This window comes from Salmo salar, chromosome 15, assembly GCF_965601325.2.
Source record: "Salmo salar chromosome 15, fSalSal1, whole genome shotgun sequence".
NCBI lineage: Eukaryota > Metazoa > Chordata > Actinopteri > Salmoniformes > Salmonidae > Salmo > Salmo salar.
This window is the reverse complement of record NC_138305.1, coordinates 39403874-39425822: the sequence shown is the minus strand read 5'-3', so window position 1 is coordinate 39425822 and position 21949 is coordinate 39403874. Positions and strand designations below refer to the sequence as shown.

Sequence of the window (21949 nt, the reverse complement as noted above, 5' to 3'; positions counted from 1 at the left end):
CTGTCTGCAGTGTTGTGAACTTGAAGCACTGCATTTGCAGGGTAATATAACCATTCTGTACGGGGAGGGAGGGCCCTAGATCCTGCGGGTGGAGTCTCAGCTCAGAGGGAGGAACTGCTCTTCGTGCTGGCTGAGTGACTGCATTTGTTAAAATCTCTCTATACTGTATATCCCTCTTGCTCCCCATCTCTCTGTTTTTTCGCATGGTGAGAGTCAGAAATGGTGGAATAAGTCATGTGTGTGTGTGTGTACAGGTGTGTATGTGTGTTGTTGCAACAACGATGAAAGCTACAAATCCACTTGACTGCGTCCTGGGACACTTCAGTTGCAAAACACTATCAGTGGAAAACTAATACAGTTCTAAAGAAATGCAGATTCCATCTGGTATCCAATGATTCATCTGACATAGGGATGCCAACAGTGGAGAGCTGGCTAAACTGGCCAGACAAAAGCAACAGATTAATGCCATGGGAAGAAGGGATTAAGGTTTGTCCCCTTGACACCAATGAAAGAGCTGGATTCTGGCAACTCCATAATTATCCATCATCCTGGCTCCCGTTCCTCAGTCTTATCATTTTATCCTTTCCCCTGTTGTGGTGTCCCATGTCTGAATATGGCGAGCGCTCTTTCTCTTAGTGAGCTGCAGCCCATTGCTCTCATCTCAAATCACAACCATTCATCAAAATGGAACGGAACACCCAGAGATAACCGTTCTGCATTCTTTTGAGGGGTGTGGGGCTTCAGTTCCGGGTTCTCGTACTATGCATACAATACACAAAACACAAATGGAAACATCTACAGTATATGACCTCTCCTAAATGACAACATTAAATGAATAAATGACAACATTGCAGCTAGGAAAGGACATTAAAGTCGGGATGTTGAAATGGCTGCAACTGACTATCATTATCATATTCCTCAGACTCACATGTGAAACTCAGCACGTGAAGTTTTCCTGTGTCTAAAGTGACATAAGCTGCGTTTAGACAGAGACTAATCATTATATTTTTTTCCACTAATTGGTCTTTTGATAAATCACATCAGATCTTTTAAATTTAATTGAAATGACGTTGAAACAACATTGATTCAACCAGTGTGCCTAGTGGGTATTCATTAGATCCTGTAAATGGCTGCGTTGTAGTGAATAGGCAACATAAGGTGCATTGCTTTTTATCTGGAGAGGAGAACAGGAATCCAATTGTTTCTCCTTGATACAGATGTGGAGTGCCATAAAAGGCAAATGCCTTCTTCATAAAGATGACCACAAACAAATATGAAGTCAATCAATGACAAGGACAGCAAAATACTGAACAAAAACATTTACCCAAACATGCAGCAATTTCTAAGATTTTACTGAGTTACAGTTCATAAAAGGAAAGCAGTCAATTTAAATACATTCATTAGGCCCTAATCTATGGATTTCACATGACTGGGAATACAGATATGCATCTGTTGGTCACAGATATCTTTAAAAAAAGGTAGGGGTGTGGATCAGAAAACTAGTTAGTATCTGGTGTGACCACCACTTGCCACATGCAGCGCAACACCGCCTTTGCATAGAGTTGATCAGGCTGTTGATTGTGGTCTGTGGAATGTTGTCCGACTCCTCTTCAATGCCTGTGCGAAGTTGCTGGATGTTGGCGGGAACTGGAACATGCTGTTGTACACATCAATTCCAGAGCATTCCAAGAATGCTCAATGGGTGGCATGTCTGGAACTGTGTACAGATTCTTGCGACATGGGACCGTTCATTATCATGCTGAAACATGAGGTGATGGTGGCGGATGAATGGCACGACAATGGGCCTCAGGATCTCGTTGTGGTGTCTCTGTGCATTCAAATTGCCATTGAATTCATCAGATGGCGCCAGAGAGATGGCGGACGTTTTACGTGCTCCTAACAGATTGTGTTTTTATGTTCGTTTTTTTGCGTTGTTTGTAACTTAATCTTTTACTTATTTTGTACATAACACTGCTGATACCGTCTCTTATGACCGAAAATAACTTCTGGACAGTGAACTGGCGTCGTGGTAAGACACACGGTGGCGGACTATGCATATATGTAAACAACAGCTGTTGCACAATATCTAAGGAAGTCTCGAGGTTTTGCTCACCTGAGGTAGAGTATCTCATGATAAGCTGTAGACCACACTATCTACCTAGAGAGTTTTCATCTGTATTTTTTTGTAGCTGTCTACATACCACCACAGACCGATGCTGGCATTACGACTGCACTCAATGAGCTGTATTCCGCCATAAGCAAACAGGAAAACGCTCATCCAGAGGTGGCGCTCCTAGTGACTGGGGACTTTAATGCAGGGAAACTGAAATCTGTTTTACGAAACTTCTATCAGCATGTTAAATGTGCAACCAGAGGGAAAACAACTCTAGACCACCTTTACACCACACACAGAGACGCGTACAAAGCTCTCCCTCACCCTCCATTTGGCAAATCTATCCTCCTGATTCCTGCTTACAAGCAAAAATTAAAGCAGGAAGCACCAGTGACTCGGTCAATAAAAAAGTGGTAAGATGAAGCAGATGCTAAGCTAAAGGACTGTTTTGCTAGCACAGACTGGAATATGTTCTGGGATTCTTCCTATGGCATTGAGGAGTACACCACATCAGTCATTGGCTTCATCAATAAGTGCATCGATGACGTCGTCCCCACAGTGACCGTACGTAGATACCCCAACCAGAAGCCATGGATTACAGGCAACATCCGCACTGAGCTAAAGGCTAGGGCTGCCACTTTCAAGGAGCGGGACTGTAACCCGGAAGATCATAAGAAATCCCGCTATGCCCTCCGACAAACCATCAAACAGGCCAAGTGTCAATACAGGACTAAGATCGAATTGTACTACACCGGCTCCGACGCTCGTCGGATGTGGCAGGGCTTGCAAACCATTACAGACTATAAAGGGAAGCACAGCCAAGGGCTGCCCAGTGACACGAGCCTACCAGACGAGCTAAACTACTTCTATGCTTGCTTCGAGGCAAATCACCCTGAAACATGCATTAGAGCACCAGTTGTTTCGGACGACAGTGTGATCACGCTCTCCATAGTCAATGTGAGTATGACCTTTAAACAGGTAAACATTCACAAGACCGCAGGGCCAGACGGATTACCAGGACATTTTCAACCTCTCCCTGTCCGAGTCTGTAAAAACAACATGTTTTAAGCAGACCACCATAGTCCCTGTGCCCAAGAGCACTAAGGTAACCTGCCTAAATGACTACTGACCTATAGCACTCATGTCTGTAGCCATGAAGTGCTTTGAAAGGCTGGTCATGGCTCACATCAACACCATCATCCCAGAAACCCTAGACCCACTCCAATTTGCATACCGGCCAAACAGATCCACAGATGATGCAATCTCTATTGCACTCCATACTGCCCTTTCCCACCTGGACAAAAGGAACACCTATGTGAGAATGCTATTCGTTGACTACAGCTCAGTGTTCAACACCATAGTGCCCTCAAAGCTCATCAATAAGCTAAGGACCCTGGGACTAAACACCTCACTGTGGAACTGGATCCTGGACTTCCTGACAGGCCACCCCCAGGTGGTAAGTGTAGGTAACAACACATCCGTCACACTGATCTTCAACACAGGGGCCCCTCAGGGGTGCGTGCTCAGTCCCCTCCTGTACTCCCTATTCACTCATGGCCAGGCACAACTACAACACCATCATTAAGTTTGCCGATGACACAACAGTGGTAGGCCTAATCACTGACAACGACGAGACAGCAAGGCACTACAGAGGGTAGTGCGTACAGACCAGTACATCACTGTCTCTGCCTGGCCGGTTCCCCTCTCTCCACTGGTATTCTCTGCCTCTAACCCTATTACGGGGGCTGAGTCACTGGCTTACTGGCGTTCTTCCATGCTGTCCCTAGGAGGGGTACGTCACTTGAGTGGGTTGAGTCACTGACATGATCTTCCTGTCCGTGTTGGCACCCCCCTCGGGTTCGTGTTGTGGGGGAGATCTTCGTGGGCTATACTCAGCCTTGTCTCAGGGCAGTGGGTTGGTGGTTGAAGATATCCCTCTAGTGGTGTGGGGGCTGTGCTTTGGCAAAGTGGGTGGGGTTATATCCTGCCTGTTTGGCCCTATCCAGGGGTATCGTCGGACAGGGCCACAGTGTCTCCCGACCCCTCCGGTCTCAGCCTCCAGTATTTATGCTGCAATAGTTTATGTGTCGGGGGACAGGGTCAGTCTGTTATATCTGGAGTATTTCTCCTGTCTTATCCGGTGTCCTGTGTGAATTTGAGTATGCTCCCCCTAATTTTCTCTCTCTCTTTTTCTCTCTTTCTCTTTCTCCTTCTCTCTCTTTCTCGCTCTCTCTCTTTTCTCGGAGGACCTGAGCCCTAGGACCATGCCTCAGGACTACCTGGCCTGATGACTGCTGTCCCCAGTCCACCTGGTCATGCTGCTGCTCCAGTTTCAACTGTTCTGCCTGCGGCTATGGAAACCTGACCTGTTCACTGGACGTGCTACCTTGTCCCAGACCTGCTATTTTGCACTCTCTCTCTACCGCATCTGCTATCTCTAACTCTGAATGATCTGCTATGAAAAGCCAACTAACATTTACTTTTGAGGTGCTGACCTGTTGCACCCTCTACAACCACTGTGATTATTATTATCTGACCCTGCTGGTCATCTATGAACGTTTGAACATCTTGGCCATGGTCTGTTATAATCTCCACCCGGCACAGCCAGAAGAGGACTGGCCACCCCTCAGAGCCTGATTCCTCTCAAGGTTTCTTCCTAGGTTGCGACCTTTCTAGGGAGTTTTTCCTAGCCACCATGCTTCTACATCTGCATTGCTTGCTGTTTGGGGTTTTAGGCTGGGTTTCTGTACAGCACTTTGTGACATCACCTGATGTAAAAAGTGCTTTATAAATATATTTGATTAATTGATTTATAACCGGAGCCAAGCTTGCTGCCATCCAGGACCTCTATACCAGGCAGTGTCAGAAGAAGGCCCTACAAATTGTCAAAGACTCCAGCCACCCTAGTCATAGACTGTTCTCTCTGCTACTGCACGGCAAGCGGTACCGGAGCGCCAAACCTAGGTCCAAGAGGCTTGTAAACAGCTTCTACCCCCAAGCTATAAGACTCCTGAAAATCTAATCAAATGGCTACCCAGATTTTTTGCCTTGCCCCCCCCCCCCCCTTTTTACGCCGCTGCTACTCTCTGTTATTATCTAAGCATGTACATATTACCTCAATTACCTTGACTAACCGGTGCCCCCGCACTTTGACTCTGTACCGGTATATAGTCTCGCTATTGTTATTTTACTGCTGCTCTTTAACTACTTGTTACTTTTATTTCTTATTCTTATTCATATTTTTTAAACTGCATTGTTGGTTAGGGGCTTCTAAGTAAGCATTTCACTGTAAGGTCTACACCTTTTGTATTCGGTTGTGCAAACCAAGAGTTACATCAGCTGTCCGGGTGGCTGGTCTCAGACGATTCTCGCAGGTGACGAAGCCGGATGTGGAGGTCCTGGGCTGGCATGGTTACACTTGGTCTGTGGTTGTGAGGCCGGTTGGACGTATTGCCAAATTCTCTAAAACGACGTTGGAGGCAGCTTATGGTAGAGAAATTAACATTACATTCTCTGGCAAGTGGTGGATATTCCTGCAGTCAAGCATGCCTTTTGCACGCTCCCTCAAAACTTGAGATATCTGTGGCATTGTGTTGTGTCACAAACTGCACATTTTAGAGTGGCCTGTGTAATGATCATGCTGTTTAATCAGCTTCTTGATATGCCACACCTGTCAGGTGGATGGATGATCTTGGCAAAGGAGAAATGCTCACTAACAGGGATGTAAACAAATTTGTGCACAAAATATGAGAGAAATAAGCTTTTTGTGCATATGGAACATTTCGGAGATCTTTGCATGTTTACATGTTGCGTTTATATTTTTGTTCAGTATAAATGGTCTACAAGAAACAGCGATGGATGTTTAATGGAAAGCTTTCAATCAATAATAAGAGTTACAAAAACAAAAATACTATCAGCTTGAGTGGAAATGCTCACATAAATACTATTAGTTCATGTTACAGAGAGCAAGGTAGTCATTACATTCATCTGGCATCTGTTTGGACCTTTGTGCTCAGAGGGCAAGTGAACACCATTCATCAACACCTCTGATCACTGGAAAAATAGTTACCTGTAGTACAGAGAACACTCTGACAGTTGTTCAAGGAGAAAGTGGGGATTTCTTAACGGAAACTTCATCTTTGAGTGAGCCAGATACTGCAGGCAAAGGTATGACATCACTAGGACAGGAATAAAAACCTTAGTTTAGTGGCAAACAGCTGGGCCAGTGAATGGCAAATGGCTTTTTCCAGTAAATAACTGTTGGCAGATCTGTCACAGACCTGGAGTGGTTGAGTGGTCGGCCGTGGGCAGTGGGCATTGGGCAGTGGTCCGGAGTAGGTTTAATGCAGATGAAGCCAATGCCATCCGCTTCCGAACACAACACTCCACATACTCCTAGAATGTCAGACACGGCACCAAAGTCTCAGCCCAGCAGGCCAGAGAACCTGAATATTCTGTTCTCCAGGTGAGCTGGAACTCTACAAAGGTCTTAGAGTCAGAAATAAACCCTATCATAAGTCACCCTCAATAAAATAGGCCACATATCAAATCTGGGTCAACTTTTAGGTTCCCAGAGAAAGTGATTTGCTGCAGCACACCCGTGATTTAAGGGTTTAATAGTGGGGAAAAAATGTGGAAAAAGGCCACACTCTTAGTTGTTGCAGTAAATAAAGAGGTTTGTGGTAAGAAGAGGGAATGAAGAAGGAAATTCCATCAACGTGGTATTTAAACCCCCAAAAATAAAATAAAATCTATTTAGACTGGTTTACAGTCTAGTGAGCTGCAGCAGGATGGGGAAAGGAGCTGCGTATTGGTTATCATAAACTACATTGACTCATAGATAAGAGTTATCTTCTCCAACATTGTCCATACTTGACAGGAACACATACTGTAGATGGAATGCAACTACATTGGATCCTTCTGCAATCCTTTTATCTCACCAGATTACACAACAGAGCATCTGCAACACAATGGATGATAGCTGTGGTCACTTGTGGAGAATGGGGAGTAGAAAGGGAATGTTTGACCTCAAAATGTAAGTGACAGACTCATACACATACATGTATACCAGGGCTGTTCAATGTTGCTCCTGGAGGGCCGAAACACTTCTGGTTTTCATCTTAAGGGACTAATTCAGACCTGGGACACCAGGTAAGTGCAATTAACTACCAGGTAGAATCACCAACCAGAAGTGTTTTGGCCCTCCAGGACTGAAACTGAACAGCCCTGATGTATACAAAAACGTTACAATTTGTGCATTAATCTTAAGTTAGTTAGGTGAGACAACAACACATCACAATCGTATCATGTACATTTTCCCTCAACAAAGTATTTATCAGCAAAGCCAGTGCTAGTAGGAAAAGATAAGTACCTTTTCTACTAACCAAGCTTCATTTTTGTGATGACCAAGAGGGGTAGTGGAATGTCTGCGTTTGCAGATGAGACATCCCTTGTTGGCTTGTAGACACCCCTCAGGTAACTCAGGACCTGTGCACATTGGTCTCCATGTGTTTGATGCCATTCCATTGGCTCCATTCCATCCAGTATTATGAGCCGTCCTCCCCTCAGCAGTCTCCACTGGTCTGGGCACTCAATAAAATGACATGGCATTCCTGTCATTCCACAGGGGAGGTAATACAGTGGTTATCCTCATACATACCCATTTTCTCTCCCAATGTTTACTGGTCAGGACTGTCACCCATTGTATGCATGGCTCCCTGCCCCTGTTTAGCCGCTTTAGGGGGAGAGGGGAGTTGGGGAGGAAGGGAGGGGAAGGGATGAGGAAAGGAGGAGAGCAGATTATTTATTCCCTGAATTCCGTTAATTGGAGACCCCTGGATGGAGCCCGGAGGTGAGGGAGTCTGGGATGTGGACATGAAGCTAGGGTTAAGGATCTGGATTAGGCTAGGGTTGAACCGGGCTGTGGACATGAAGTTAGGGTTAGGTTTAGGGTTGTGGTTGTGGTTGAGGCTAGGGTTAGGGTTGAACTGGGATGTGGACATGAAGTTAGGGTTAGGTTTAGGGTTGTGGTTGAGGCTAGGGTTAGGGTTGAACTGGGATGTGGACATGAAGTTAGGGTTAGGTTTAGGATTGTGGTTGTGGTTGAGGCTAGGGTTAGGGTTGAACTGGGATGTGGACATGAAGTTAGGGTTAGGTTTAGGGTTAGGGTTGTGGTTGAGGCTAGGGTTAGAGTTGAACTGGGATGTGGACATGAAGTTAGGGTTAGGTTTAGGGTTAGGGTTGTGGTTGAGGCTAGGGTTAGAGTTGAACTGGGATGTGGACATGAAGCTAGGGTTAGGTTTAGGGTTGTGGTTGTGGTTGAGGCTAGGGTTAGAGTTGAACTGGGATGTGGACATGAAGTTGGGGTTAGGGTTAGGTTTAGGGTTGTGGTTGAGGCTAGGGTTAGGATTGAACTGGGATGTGGACATGAAGCTAGGGATAGGTTTGTGGTGGAGGGTTATGGTTGAACTAGAATGTGGACTTGAATCTAGGGTTACATTTAGGTTTGAGGCTGAGGTCAAGCTTGAACTGGAATGTGGACATGAAGCTAGGGTTAGGGTTATGGTTGAGGCTGAGGTCAGGGTTGAACTGGAATGTGGACATGAAGCTAGGATTAGGGTTATGGTTGAGGCTGGGGTCAGGGTTGATGTGGGATGTGAACATGAAGCTAGGGTTACGGTTATGGTTGAGACTGGGGTCAGGGTTGAACTGGGATGTGGACATGAAGCTAGGGTTAGGGTTATGGTTGAGGCTGGGGTCAGGGTTGAACTGGGATGTGGACATGAAGCTAGGGTTAGGGTTATGGTTGAGGTTAGGGTTGAGCTGGGATGTGGACATGAAGCTAGGGTTAGGGTTATGGTTGAGGCTGAGGTCAATGTTGAGCTGGGATGTGGACATGAAGCTAGGGTTAGGGTTATGGTTGAGGTTAGGGTTGAGCTGGGATGTGGACATGAAGCTAGGGGTAGGGTTATGGTTGAGGTCAGGGTTGAGCTGGGATGTGGACATGAAGCTAGGGTTAGGGTTATGGTTGAGGCTGAGGTTAGGGTTGAGCTGGGATGTGGACATGAAGCTAGAGTTAGGGTTAGGGTTGAGGTTAGGGTTGAGCTGGGATGTGGACATGAAGCTAGGGTTAGGGTTATGGTTGAGGTCAGGGTTGAGCTGGGATGTGGACATGAAGCTAGGGTTAGGGTTATGGTTGAGGCTGAGGTCAGGATTGAGCTGGGATGTGGACATGAAGCTAGGGTTAGGGTTATGATTGAGGCTGGGGTCAGGGTTGAACTGGGATGTGGACATGAAGCTAGGGTTAGGGTTATGGTTGAGGTTAGGGTTGAGCTGGGATGTGGACATGAAGCTAGGGGTAGGGTTATGGTTGAGGTCAGGGTTGAGCTGGGATGTGGACATGAAGCTAGGGTTAGGGTTATGGTTGAGGCTGAGGTTAGGGTTGAGCTGGGATGTGGGCATGAAGCTAGAGTTAGGGTTAGGGTTGAGGTTAGGGTTGAGCTGGGATGTGGACATGAAGCTAGGGTTAAGATAATGGATGTAAATGAGCCTAGGCCAGTCGTATGGTGGTGGGAAGCCTCTGCCTAAATCTTTTAATGACAATTTCTGCCGTTTCTTCTCATCTTTATCTTTTAAAATTCTTTGAAGGATGTGTTTCAAGGATAACTATTAATATTGTTAATGTATGTTATATCCATAAAACAATACATTTGTAATTTTAACTTAATTAATCTACTAGTCAAATTGTGGGGGAAATGTGGGGAATCTTTGGTTTGCCTGAGGGCCCTGAGGATTGACACATTCCTTACAAATCTTTCATAACCCAGAAACCTTTCATAAGTCATGCTATACGAGGATGCGTCACACTCTTACCACCTTTCATAACCCATAAACCTTTCATAAGTCGCATTATGTGAGGATGCGTCACACTATCTTTCCACCTTTCATAACCCATAAACCTTTAATAAGTTGTGTTATGTGAGGATGCGTCACACTACTGCCAAAGCATCACTTTGTTCATTTTTCAGTCCAGCATACAGTATTTCCAACCACAGATGGTTTCTATAACTAAACCCACTTCTAGCAACTGGCAATGGCATTTTCTTTACTGTGTTCTAGTGGGAGATGATGTGAAAGGTGTGTGTAATTTATGAGTGGCTGAGAGCGGAGTGGCACAGTTTGGGACAGGAATATCCCCTAAGGCCCTCCTGTCTAGGGGACCTGTCAGTGAGCTGTCTCCTAGGAGGAGGAGGAGAGGAGGTGGCGCTCTGTTTCAACATTCATGAAAGCAGTCAGAAAGGTTTTGCTTACATTTTTGTGAAGTTGTTTGAGTGATCACCTATGGCGTAAAGAGAAGTGTGAGTAATTGCGCTGTAACTGTCAAGTTCAAGACACTGGGTCTTGGTGATTTAATTAACACGAGAGTGACAGTAAAAATAACTACTCTGTTTGAAACCCAGAGACATTTACTGCACAATGGAGTTCATGAAAGAAGCTCTGGCTTGAACGTGGGACAATTTTATTGGTCCATTTTGTGTCTTTATGTAAAAAGCATATGAGGTCATGTTGCCTTGGGTTCCATAAGAACTCTTTATGCACCAATCACAATCCCCAAATGTTGTTTGTAATACAAGATTCCCTCAGATTACTCTGTGTGCCCCCTTGTGGTAGGAGAAGTATATTTTATGCAACAGGCAGTAACAAAACTCTCAGCAGGGTTACTAAAGACTGGTCTTCAGAATGTTTTGCTGCCATACACTGGCCATAAGAGAAAATATTTCATAACTCCAAGCCATACGCTAAAAATATATTTCATTCATAGAGTAAAAATAACCATTATGTATGGACATTATGAAAATTACATAATTCTCCTGGAAAGAGTGATCATTCATGAAGGGGAGTCTTGCCTGAACGAGTAGAACAATGTGGCTGCGTTCCAGATCAGTGTGTTAGAAATAGAGAGAGAAAGAAAGAGGGAGAGAGAGAGATAAAGAGAGAGAGAGAGAGACTGTGTGTGTTAGTGTGTACAGTAAGGCATCAGGCCAAAGGCCCTTCCACTTCATTAAGAAACAAATACAGGTGTGTGTGTGTTTGTGTGCGTGCGTGACCTCAGTCTCAGCAGCTCTGTCCTAGGCCCAGTATCCTGCCCACAGACCCCTCCTTGTGTAAGGCACAAGAGGGAGGGGGACACATAAGAAGCTTGTGACCTCACACTCACTGGGCTTAAAATCAGCCTGTATTCCTGTCTGTCTGTCAGTCAATACCAGGAGGTCTGACGGTCTGTTCATATCCTCACTTAGCTTCCCTTTCTTTGATCTGCTTCTCAGTTAGTTCAGTTGGACTTTCCTGGCACTTTTCCTATTGAAGTGTTATTAAACACTGCCACTAACATTTGTATAGCGAATGAGACTAGTAAAATGTAAACATCCAAATAATCCTTGGTGTTTTTATTTTGTTGAGGCTTATGGTACACTAAAGAAACACAACTTCACTTCTCAATACACTAACAGCAACAATTCAGTAGGACTGAGTTTGATAATATTCTCACCCCAGGCATTGTATTATCAGCTTTTAAGGGGCATCAATGCCTAGAATGCCTTGACCTATCATTCAGCGTACTTCTGCCTCTAGACTACTTGCAGCAACTGACGTCTTGGACTCATTTTAAAGAAATGCTCCAGAACTTTGGCGACTAGTAAGTATTTTTTAAACATCCCGCTTTGTGCTGGATGTGTCGATGTGTAGTTCCTACATGCATAATCTATTAGCAGAATTACTGTCTTACCTTAATTAGCCAAAAATCTCTAGTTTGAAAGCCACTGTTTTCTGGAAGCTGTGCGGGCGCCATTTTCCCTTTATTTTTTTCCAATGAGATTCAGCTCCTTGACATTTGAGTGACAGTTAGCAAGAGGCACACACAGCAGAGTGAGATAGAGAGCAATGGTGTGGTGAACATATCTGAAGAAAAAAAATGTTTCTATAGGCATTCTACTACTACAGTAGTGATAATTCACTTAAAACGTTTAGTTTTGTTTTTTTTTACAGAGAAAAATCGTGAAAAATATCTTGAAATAAGAAAGTACTTGTATTAAGCGTTTGAATTTTTTTTAAGTAACATTACCTTCCATTGAGTGATAATTTAGCTTGTAAAAACAAACTGTAAGTGAATTATCACTCAATATAAGATATTTAGGCTTGCTTAGATTTCACTTCTTGCAATGTACTACTGCTATTACTAATACTACTACTGCTACTACTGCTACTACTACTACTGCTAATACTACTACTACAACTACTACTACAACTACTGCTACTACTGCTACTACTACAACAACTACTACTAATACTACTACTACTGCTACTACAAGATGACTTCAGCCACCCGAGCCACGGCCTTTTCACCCGGCTACCACCCGGTACTCTACCCTGCACCTTGGAGACTGCTGCCCTATGTACATAGTCATTGAACACTGGTCATTTCAATAATGTTTACATACTGTTTTACCCACTTCATATGTATATACTGGATTCTAGTCGAGGCTCATCCTATATAACTACTGCTGTACCTTTTCTATTCATATACTGTCTATACTGTCTATAGACACAATCATATACATATGTAAAGTAGTAAAACGTGAAGTATTTGGTCCCATATTCATAGCACGCAATGAGTACATCAAGCTAGTGACTCTACAAATTTGTTGGATGCATTTGCTGTTTGTTTTGGTTGTGTTTCAGATTAAATTCAATAGAAATGAATGGTAAATAATGTATTGTTTCAGTTTTCTAAATACTTCTACATGAATGTGGATGCTACCTTGATTACGGATAATCCTGAATGAATCGTGAATAATGATGAGTGAGAAAGTTACAGAGGCATAGATATCCTACCCCCCTCCCGTTATTGGTTATTGTAATGCGAGAGGTTAGCATGTCTTGGGGGTATGACATTTGTGCGTTTGTAACTTTCTCATTCATTAGTAAGAACTGAAAACCATCAGGCTCCGGACCTCGTAGGGCAGCGTTTCCAAAACTCGTTCCAGGGGATCCCAAATGGTGCACTTTTTAGTTTTTGCTAGATTATACGTTGATTATTTGAATCAGCTATGTAGTACTAGGGCAAAACCCACAATGTGCACCTCTTGGGGTCGCCAGGACCGAGTTTGGGAAACCATGTCGTAGGGTAAGACCTGAATACCCCTGCTGTACACTCATGCTTGAACAGAGAATATCACTTCTGTCAAAAAAATATATCACATCTACTGTTTCACTAGAGAGCATGTGTGTAGTGTAAACAAACATGTTCATCTAAAATGTGTCAGTGGTTTCAAATATGTTTTAACCGTACAAAGTTTAAGAATAAAGCACAGATGAATCTAATGTAAATGTGCTTGTGTTAGGCAATAGATCTACAGACTGGGGGATAAACAAGTGATCTGGGCTTGGAGGTCTAAGAGCAAGCCAGCAGTTATGTAGAGAAACCTTTCTCCTTCAGATCAAGTAAGCCACAGAAAGGTGTGTTTGGAGAGGAGACAGAGGCACTTTGTGCCCCTCACTGCCAGGTCAGCTACCTCGATCACTCTTCCCCCTAGCTCTTTCCCATTCCCCCTCCCTCTCTCTCACTCTTTATTCTTCCTTCCCACTTTCTCTTTCACAAGCTCCCAGAGCTCACACAAACCTGAGTACTTAAAAGATGCTATCTCTGCTCTGCTCTTCGCTCTTGGTCATTCTAGCTCAACAGGTGAGAGCTGCGACTTTCCTTTTCTCTTGCTTCACAATAAAGATGAGTTGTGTCTCTGATAGGATGGGGCTTGATGTGATACTCAACACCTGCTTTCTAGGGAGAACCAGGAAAAGGGTGAGGACAGCAAGTCATAGAGAAAGATGGTAGGGTTGGTCTCAGAGTAAGGCCATGGTTGTATATGTTATTCATACCTTACAATACATTGAACTTGCATTGGTTACTTTCTAGGTTATTTTATTTGAGTGAAAGTATTTTCTTGTCCTTATTTATTAAAAAAAAATGTAATGAATGAGTAGCCAATTCTTCAGTTGCAGGAAATTACTATTGAGCCTTGTTGAGTGAGGTAATGTTGTAGTAAAGTTGCAGTAGAAAGGGTTCCCTTTGCATCACTTTTTAATCTTCTAGAGTCGATTGACGCACCGGTCTGTCAATCTAAGTTACAAACCCAAATATTCCCCATCAAAATACGTCAGTTTAAGCTAAAGATATCAGGTTGTTTGCATTGGATGCTTCTGAATCCACTGCATCCGCCAGTCTCACATTTCCACATCTGTAGTGAAAGGTGGCAGAGCTAGAGCTGTGTTTGTCAGACCATGAGACATCCTGACTTCAGACCATGAGACATCTTGAAAATTGGTTTTCTCGCAAAAAAAATAACATTTTGACCTACACAACTATTGACTATGATCACTCTATGGAAAGAGGAAACTCTCACAAAGATGATGGTGTTCTCCCCCACAAGTGTCAGGAGACTCATCTGAAGTTGGTACCGTCGATGTGCCAACTGATGTTTGGTAGTGTCCAAACTGTTGGGCTACAAACTAATGTGACACCCCTGTGGAAAGAGGAGATTCTCACGAACATGATGGTGTTTGCTGTATGACCCCCACAAGTGTCACGGGACTTGTCTGAGGGTAACCGGTACCGGTTCAAAAAAACGAATGGAAATATGAAGGTACTGTAGTTTTGTGCCTAACCCAAAAAAGGAGTTAAATATGTGTTAAAACCAACAAAATGCTTCCTGATTTTTAAAAAAATATATATCTCCTAGATTTAGGACAGACACTTCAATGTCCTTTTTGACATTTATGAATGTTTTATTCAATGTGTTTATATAATAGTACAAAATCAATAATCAATATATATTTTTTATCCATCAAAGTCAATATTTTATCCCAAAAAAATGTATATATGGTTTTTATACCTAAAGGGGTCCTAAAATTCTGAATCAAATGGCTAAATGATCCATAGTATGACCATCTTAGTATGACCCCCCCCCCCCCCTCCCCACACACACATCTTAGACTCTAAAGAATTAAAAGAGGTTACTGCCAAAAGAGAGGGCAAGTTATGAGGTATTCTGTGTTTTGAAAGGTTTCAGTAGAGAAGGTCCGTTTTCACACCATGAAATGACCTCATTCTGTTAGCCTGGCAGAAAGGCTTCAGATTTTTGACATAACCCCCAGAGACCCTGGGAAGCAGTTAAGGCTCGGTTCCAAGAAGTCAGTGCTGAAACTGCAAACACTGTCCATGTACAGTTGAAGTCGGAAGTTTACATACACCTTAGCCAAATACATTTAAACTCACTTTTTCACTATTCCTGACATTTAATCCTAGTAAAAAAAACCTGTCTTAGGTCAGTTAGGATTACCACTTTATTTAAAAAATGTGAAATGTCATCACATTCCCAGTGGGTCAGAAGTTTACATACATTCAATTAGTATTTGGTAGCATTGCCTTTAAATTGTTTGGGTCAAACGTTTTGGGTAGCCTTCCACAAGCTTCCCACAATAAGGTGGGTGAATTTCAAATCAAATCAAATGAAATTTTATGTGTCACATACACATGGTTAGCAGATGTTAATGCGAGTGTAGCGAAATGGTTGTGCTTCTAGTTCCGACCATGCAGTAATATCTAACAAGTAACCTAACAATTTCACAACAACTACCTTATACACACACAAGTGTAAAGGAATGAATAAGAATATGTACAGAAAGATGAATGAATGAGCGATGGCCGAACGGCATAGGCAAGCTGCAGTAGATGGTATAGAGTACAGTATATACATATGAGATGAGTAATGTAGGTTATGTAAACATTATATAAAGTGGCATTGTTTAAAGTGGCTAGTGATTCATTTATTACATACATTTTTCATTATTAAAGTGTCTAGAGTTGAGTCAGTATGTTGGCAGCAGCCACTCAATGTTAGTGATGGCTGTTTAACAGTCTGATGGCCTTGAGATAGAAGCTGTTTTTCAGTCTTTGATGCACCTGTACTGACCTCGCCTTCTGGATGATAGCGGGGTGAACAGGCAGTGGCTCGGGTGGTTGTTGTCCTTGATGATCTTTTTGGCCTTCCTGTGACATCGGGTGGTGTAGGTGTCCTGGAGGGCAGGTAGTTTGCCCCCGATGATGCATTGTGCAGACCTCACTACTCTCTGGAGAGCCTTACGGTTATGGGCGGAGCAGTTGCCGTACCAGGCGGTGATACAGCCCGACAGGATGCTCTCCATTGTGCATCTGTAAAAGTTTGTGAGTGTTTTTGGTGACAAGCCGAATTTCTTCAGCCTCCTAAGGGTGAAGAAGCGCTGCTGCGCCTTCTTCACACGCTGTCTGTGTGGGTGGACCATTTCAGTTTGTCCGTGATGTGTACGCCGAGGAACTTAAAACCTTCCACCTTTTCCACTACTGTCCCGTCGATGTGGATAGGGGGCTGCTCCCTCTGCTGTTTCCTGAAGTCCACGATCATCTCCTTTGTTTTGTGAACATTGAGTGTGAGGTTATTTTTCTGACACCACACTCCGAGGTCCCTCACCTCCTCCCTATAGGCCATCTCATTGTTGTTGGTAATCAAACCTACCACTGTAGTGTTGTCTGCAAACTTGATGATTGAGTTGGAGGCGTGTATGGCCACGCAGTCATGGGTGAACAGGGGGTACAGGAGAGGGCTGAGAACGCACTCTTGTGGGGCCCCAGTGTTGAGGATCAGCGGGGTGGAGATGTTGTTTCCTACCCTCACCACCTGGGGACGGCCCGTCAGGAAGTCCAGGACCCAGTTGCACAGGGCGGGGTTGAGACCCAGGGTCTCGAGCTTAATGATGAGTTTGGAGGGTACTATGGTGTTAAATGCTGAGCTGTAGTCGATGAACAGCATTCTTACATAGGTATTCCTCTTGTCCAGATTTTGGCCCATTCCTCCTGACAGAGCTGGTGTAACTGAGTCAGGTTTCTAGGCCTCCTTGTTCACACACACTTTTTCAGTTCTGCCCACACATTTTTGAAAGGATTGAGATCAGGGCTTTGTGATGGCCACTCCAATACTTTGAATTTGTTGTCCTTAAGCCATTTTGTCACAACTTTGGATGTATGCTTGGGGTCATTGTCCATTTGGAAGACCCATTTGCGACCAAGCTTTAACTTCCTGACTGATGTCTTGAGATGTTGCTTCAATATATCCACATCATTTTCCTCCCTCATGATGCCATCTATTTTGTGAAGTGCACCAGTCCCTCCTGCAGCAAAGCCCCCCCCCCCCCCCCCCCCCCCACAACATGATGCTGCCACCCCGTGCTTCACGGTTGGGATGGTGTTCTTCGGCTTGCAAGCGTCCCCGTTTTCCTCCAAACATAACGATGGTCATTATGGCCATAGAAGTCTATTTTTGTTTCATCAGACCAGAGGACATTTCTCCAAAAAGTACGATCTTTGTTACCATGTGCAGTTGCAAACCATGGTCTAGCTTTTTTATGGCGGTTTTGAAGCAGTGGCTTCTTCCTTGCTGAGCGGCCTTTCAGGTTATGTCGATATAGGACTTGATTTATTATGGATACTTTAGTACCTTTTTCCTCCAGCATCTTCACAAGGTCCTTTGCTGTTGTTCTGGGATTGATTTGCACTTTTCACACCAAAGAATGCGTCTCGTTCCTGAGCGGTATGACGGCTGCGTGGTCCCACAGTGTTTATTCTTGTGTACTAGTGTTTGTACAGATGAATGTGGTACCTTCAGGCGTTTGGAAATTGTTCCCAAGGATGAACCAGACTTGTGGAGGTCTTACATTTTTTTTCTGAGGTCTTGGCTGATTTCTTTTGATTTTCCCATGATGAAGGTAGGCCTTGAAATACATCCACAGGTACACCTCCAATTGACTCAAATTATGTCAATTAGCCTATCAGAAGCTTCCAAAGCCATGACATCATTTTCTGGAATTTTCCAAGCTGTTTAAAGGCACAGTCAACTTAGTGTATGTAAACTTCTGACCCACTGGAATAGTGATACAGTGAATTATAAGTGAAATAATCTGTCTGTAAACAATTGTTGGAAAAATTCCTTGTGTCATGCACAAAGTAGATGTCCTAACCGACATGCCAAAACTATAGTTTGTTAACAAGAAATTTGTGGAGTGGTTGAAGAACGAGTTTTAATGACTCCAACCTAAGTGTATGTAAACTTCCGACTTCAACTGTATGTTTGACAGGGAAAGAAAAATACACATAATTTACACATCAGGAATGTATGATATATTGTAAAGTGTGTACCAAAACATTTATCGAAATGATAGCGCCTTTGGCTAACATAGATTTTTCAAATCGATTTATGGAATTTGTTGATACTTCTCCTAATCATACTTTGTTTTGGTGTTCTGATCTTTTTATCCTTGTTTTATCCTTTAGCCTCTTAACTGATGTGAAATGTGAATGTTCTGAATGTTTTAACCATAGGTGACTTCTTTGTGAACTTTAAACTTTATCAAGAACTTCTATATTACGTCACATAAAGCAACACTTTCAGAACAGTAAATCAGAGGCTTTGTATAATATTATTTATTTTAGTTAAAGGGGACCCAGCCCACCTCCCAAGCAGTGCTCTTTTACCCGTAACCGTACAAGAACCCTGTCCTCGTCTTCCCTCCAGTCTCTATGCAGGGCTCAGAACCATGGTGGGCAGCTGTCTGCTCCAAGAGGCAGCAAGGCCATGTTGGAGAGGAAACAGTTCTGCCAGTGGCCCTGTAAGTGCAGGGTTCAGCCCCAGTGTGCCTCTGGGGTCAGCTCGGTGCTGGACGGCTGCGGCTGCTGTAAGAGCTGTGCCCGGCAGATCAGAGAGGCCTGCAACGAGAGGGACATCTGCGACCCCCACAAGGGCATGTACTGCGATTTCTCTAAAGACCAGCCGCAATATGAGGTCGGAGTCTGCGCTTGTGAGTGAACGTGTCAAATCTAGCCCATGGGCTATCAACAGAGTTAAGTCAATGTACAATTGAATGTCTCAAGGTCAATTACTTATTTTCAAAGGGGGCAGGAGCTGTACTGTGCAATAGGGCTCTGCTACTTCAAAGAACTGGCTAGATACTTTACTACATGAAAATACTTCAATCCCATGCGATTTGCATAAACCTGTACTTCCACAGGACTGGTTTACTCATTTACCCATGGTCTCTTTGATCATCAAAAGACCCCATTAGGTCAAACACACATTTCAATCAGGCAAATACCCCAAGGCTGACCACACTTAGAGACACACTAACACCACAAGAATGTGGCAAGCACTGCACAGGCCAGTCAACTGAGTTGAGTTCTGTTTCCCTTATCGCCTGCTTCTAGACTTGATGGCAGTGGGCTGTGACTTGAATGGGGTCCACTATGAGAACGGTGAGGCCTTCCAGCCCAGCTCACTGTATAAGTGCACATGCATTGCGGGAGCCATCGGCTGCACCCTGGCCTTCATACTGTTCTCTGTGCTGTTCTCCTGGGTCCTGCCCCTCTGAGGAGCAACACGCCCCTGCCAGCCGGCCTCCAGAGCGCCCCCGGTGCTTCTAGGAACCACCAGCAGGATACGACCTACATGGCCGCCATGCCAGGTGTGTGTTAGTAGAGAAAACCAGGGCCAGAATTGCCAGCTTGTCTGCCCTGGAATGCTAATTTCTGTGAAAGTAAGCTGGATGGAAAGAGGGAGGCAGAGGGCATTTTAATGACTTTGGCTGGGAAGTGTAGAGAGGATGGAGTGTGGCTGACTGACTGTTAGGGAGTAGGGTGGATGGTTCCAGTCATGAACCATAGAGAGCTGGAGCTCACTTTCCATCAAAGGCAACAAGGCCTCTTTTAAGTATGCTTTGATATATTTGAATAAATGTCTGCTTTGCTTGGCTTGAAAAACAAGAAACATCCTGCTTTCTAGTGAATCTGAAAGGTTAGCAGGCACTTGGTGTTGATGTTTTTGATATTGCCATTACACAAATTGAATATGACTTCAATCGCTGATTTCAAATCTTATAAATTGGCAATTGAAACCATCTTGGCATCATGGCCTGCCTAAAGATTTCTCTCCAACTGGGTTATCCAATAGTCTTTAGCAGGCAGAATGATTGAGGACTGAGGGCTCTTGATTCACTCTGAACAGCATGTGCTCTGTGGCAGAATGGCAGGTGCAGGCGGGTTCCTTCCTCAAGCCGTCTGGGTGTTCACCCGTTGCCCTTTAATACTGAAAGCTTACAGGGATCCTCCTTTAGTCTGGAAGAAGAACTGCCTGATCCAGACCACTCCGTGGAGCCCCTGCTCCAAGACCTGCGGCCTGGGTTTCTCAGTCCGGGTCAACAACGACAACGGCAAGTGTGAGATGAGGAAGGACCGCCGCCTCTGCCTGCTGCGGCTGTGTGAGAAGAGCATCATGAAGAACGTCAAGGTGACCGACCACTGACCAGCCAGGCTCTCTCTGGGGGTTGATGATACATTGTTAAGATGGTGATGATGGGTGAAATGTAAAAAGAATTCCCTCTATGCCCACAACACCCTGAATATGACAGTGGTCTTGGATCGACTGTATACATTCACAGCAGAAGAAGTATGATAGGGTTCCTATGTAAATCTTAAGTAATCATTTGGTGGGTGCTTACATTTGTCTTATTTCAGGTGTGTATTAATACGCATGTGTGAGTTGGAAATGTGTATTTTTGCATATCCCAACTCTCCCTAAGACACCCTTGGAGTGTGGGATCACAGCCAGGGTCAATCTAACTATGTCCTTTTCCCCTCTAGATGCAGAGAGGATAGTTGAAACACGTGGAATCTCAACTCATGAAGTGTGACTGGATAGAGACAACTAGGGTTTGACTGATTGCTTAACAATTAACATGAAGGGAAACGTAATGTAAGTAACGACAATTTGGGGTTAAACCTCAAATGCTATGGTTTTTACAGTACCTCATTAACAGTAGTGCTGTCAGTGAGGCCAATAGTGGTAACAGGGACAGATAGAGCAAACATGTTCTGGGTCAGTTTTCTTCTTAAACATTTTTTATGATCTAGAGAACAACTGATCGTAACCCCTTATCAATACCAAACACAGTGTTATTCCAGCTGGATAAAAAATGAATCTTTCTACCAGTTAATTCTCAACCAAGTTAGCTCCAAAATATCTTACAATCTCATATCCACTTTGGTTCACTACAGATTTGGATTGTTAGTTTGAATTGTTAGTTTGGTAGTAATGTGTGTTTGTATTGTCGACATAATAACCTTTTGTTTCAAGGTATACATACTCACTACTCAGCAATCCATTGTCATTTATTTTGACGGATGAGGAATATCATTTAGACACAAAAGTATAAGAAATCTTTTGAAACAAGAAATAAACCAGTTATTTATCAAATTACTGTACTATTTTCTTGTAGTAAAATACTAAATTGCTTTGCACATATACACCAACACATTACCACACATGGTCCACTATGTGTACAGTCTGCTAGTGCTAACACACTCACACAGAGAGGACCTTAATGTGGCAATGTTGAGTCTGGCAGCGTCAGGCATTAGTCTGTCCTTGGTGGCATCCAGCTGACTGTAGTCCTCTATCAGGGAGGAGAAGGAGGAGATGGCCCCCGTGAAGCAGCCCTGCTCCGTCCCGTCCATCAAGTAGAAGAAGGAGGAGATGGCCTCGGTGAAGCAGCCCTGCTCCATCCTGTCCATCAGGTAGGATAAGGAGGAGATGGCCTCGGTGAAGCAGCCCTGCTCCATCCTGTCCATCATGTAGAAGAAGGAGGAGATGGCCTCGGTGAAGCAGCCCTGCTCCATATTGTCCATCAGGTAGGAGAAGGAGG

General features: G+C 44.0%; 1 pseudogene; it reads left to right on the top strand.

Moving 5' to 3' along the window:
* The first annotated feature begins 6513 nt into the window (after positions 1-6513).
* Positions 6514-20550, top strand: LOC106571339 (cellular communication network factor 6-like; annotated as a pseudogene).
* Positions 20551-21949: the final 1399 nt, after the last annotated feature.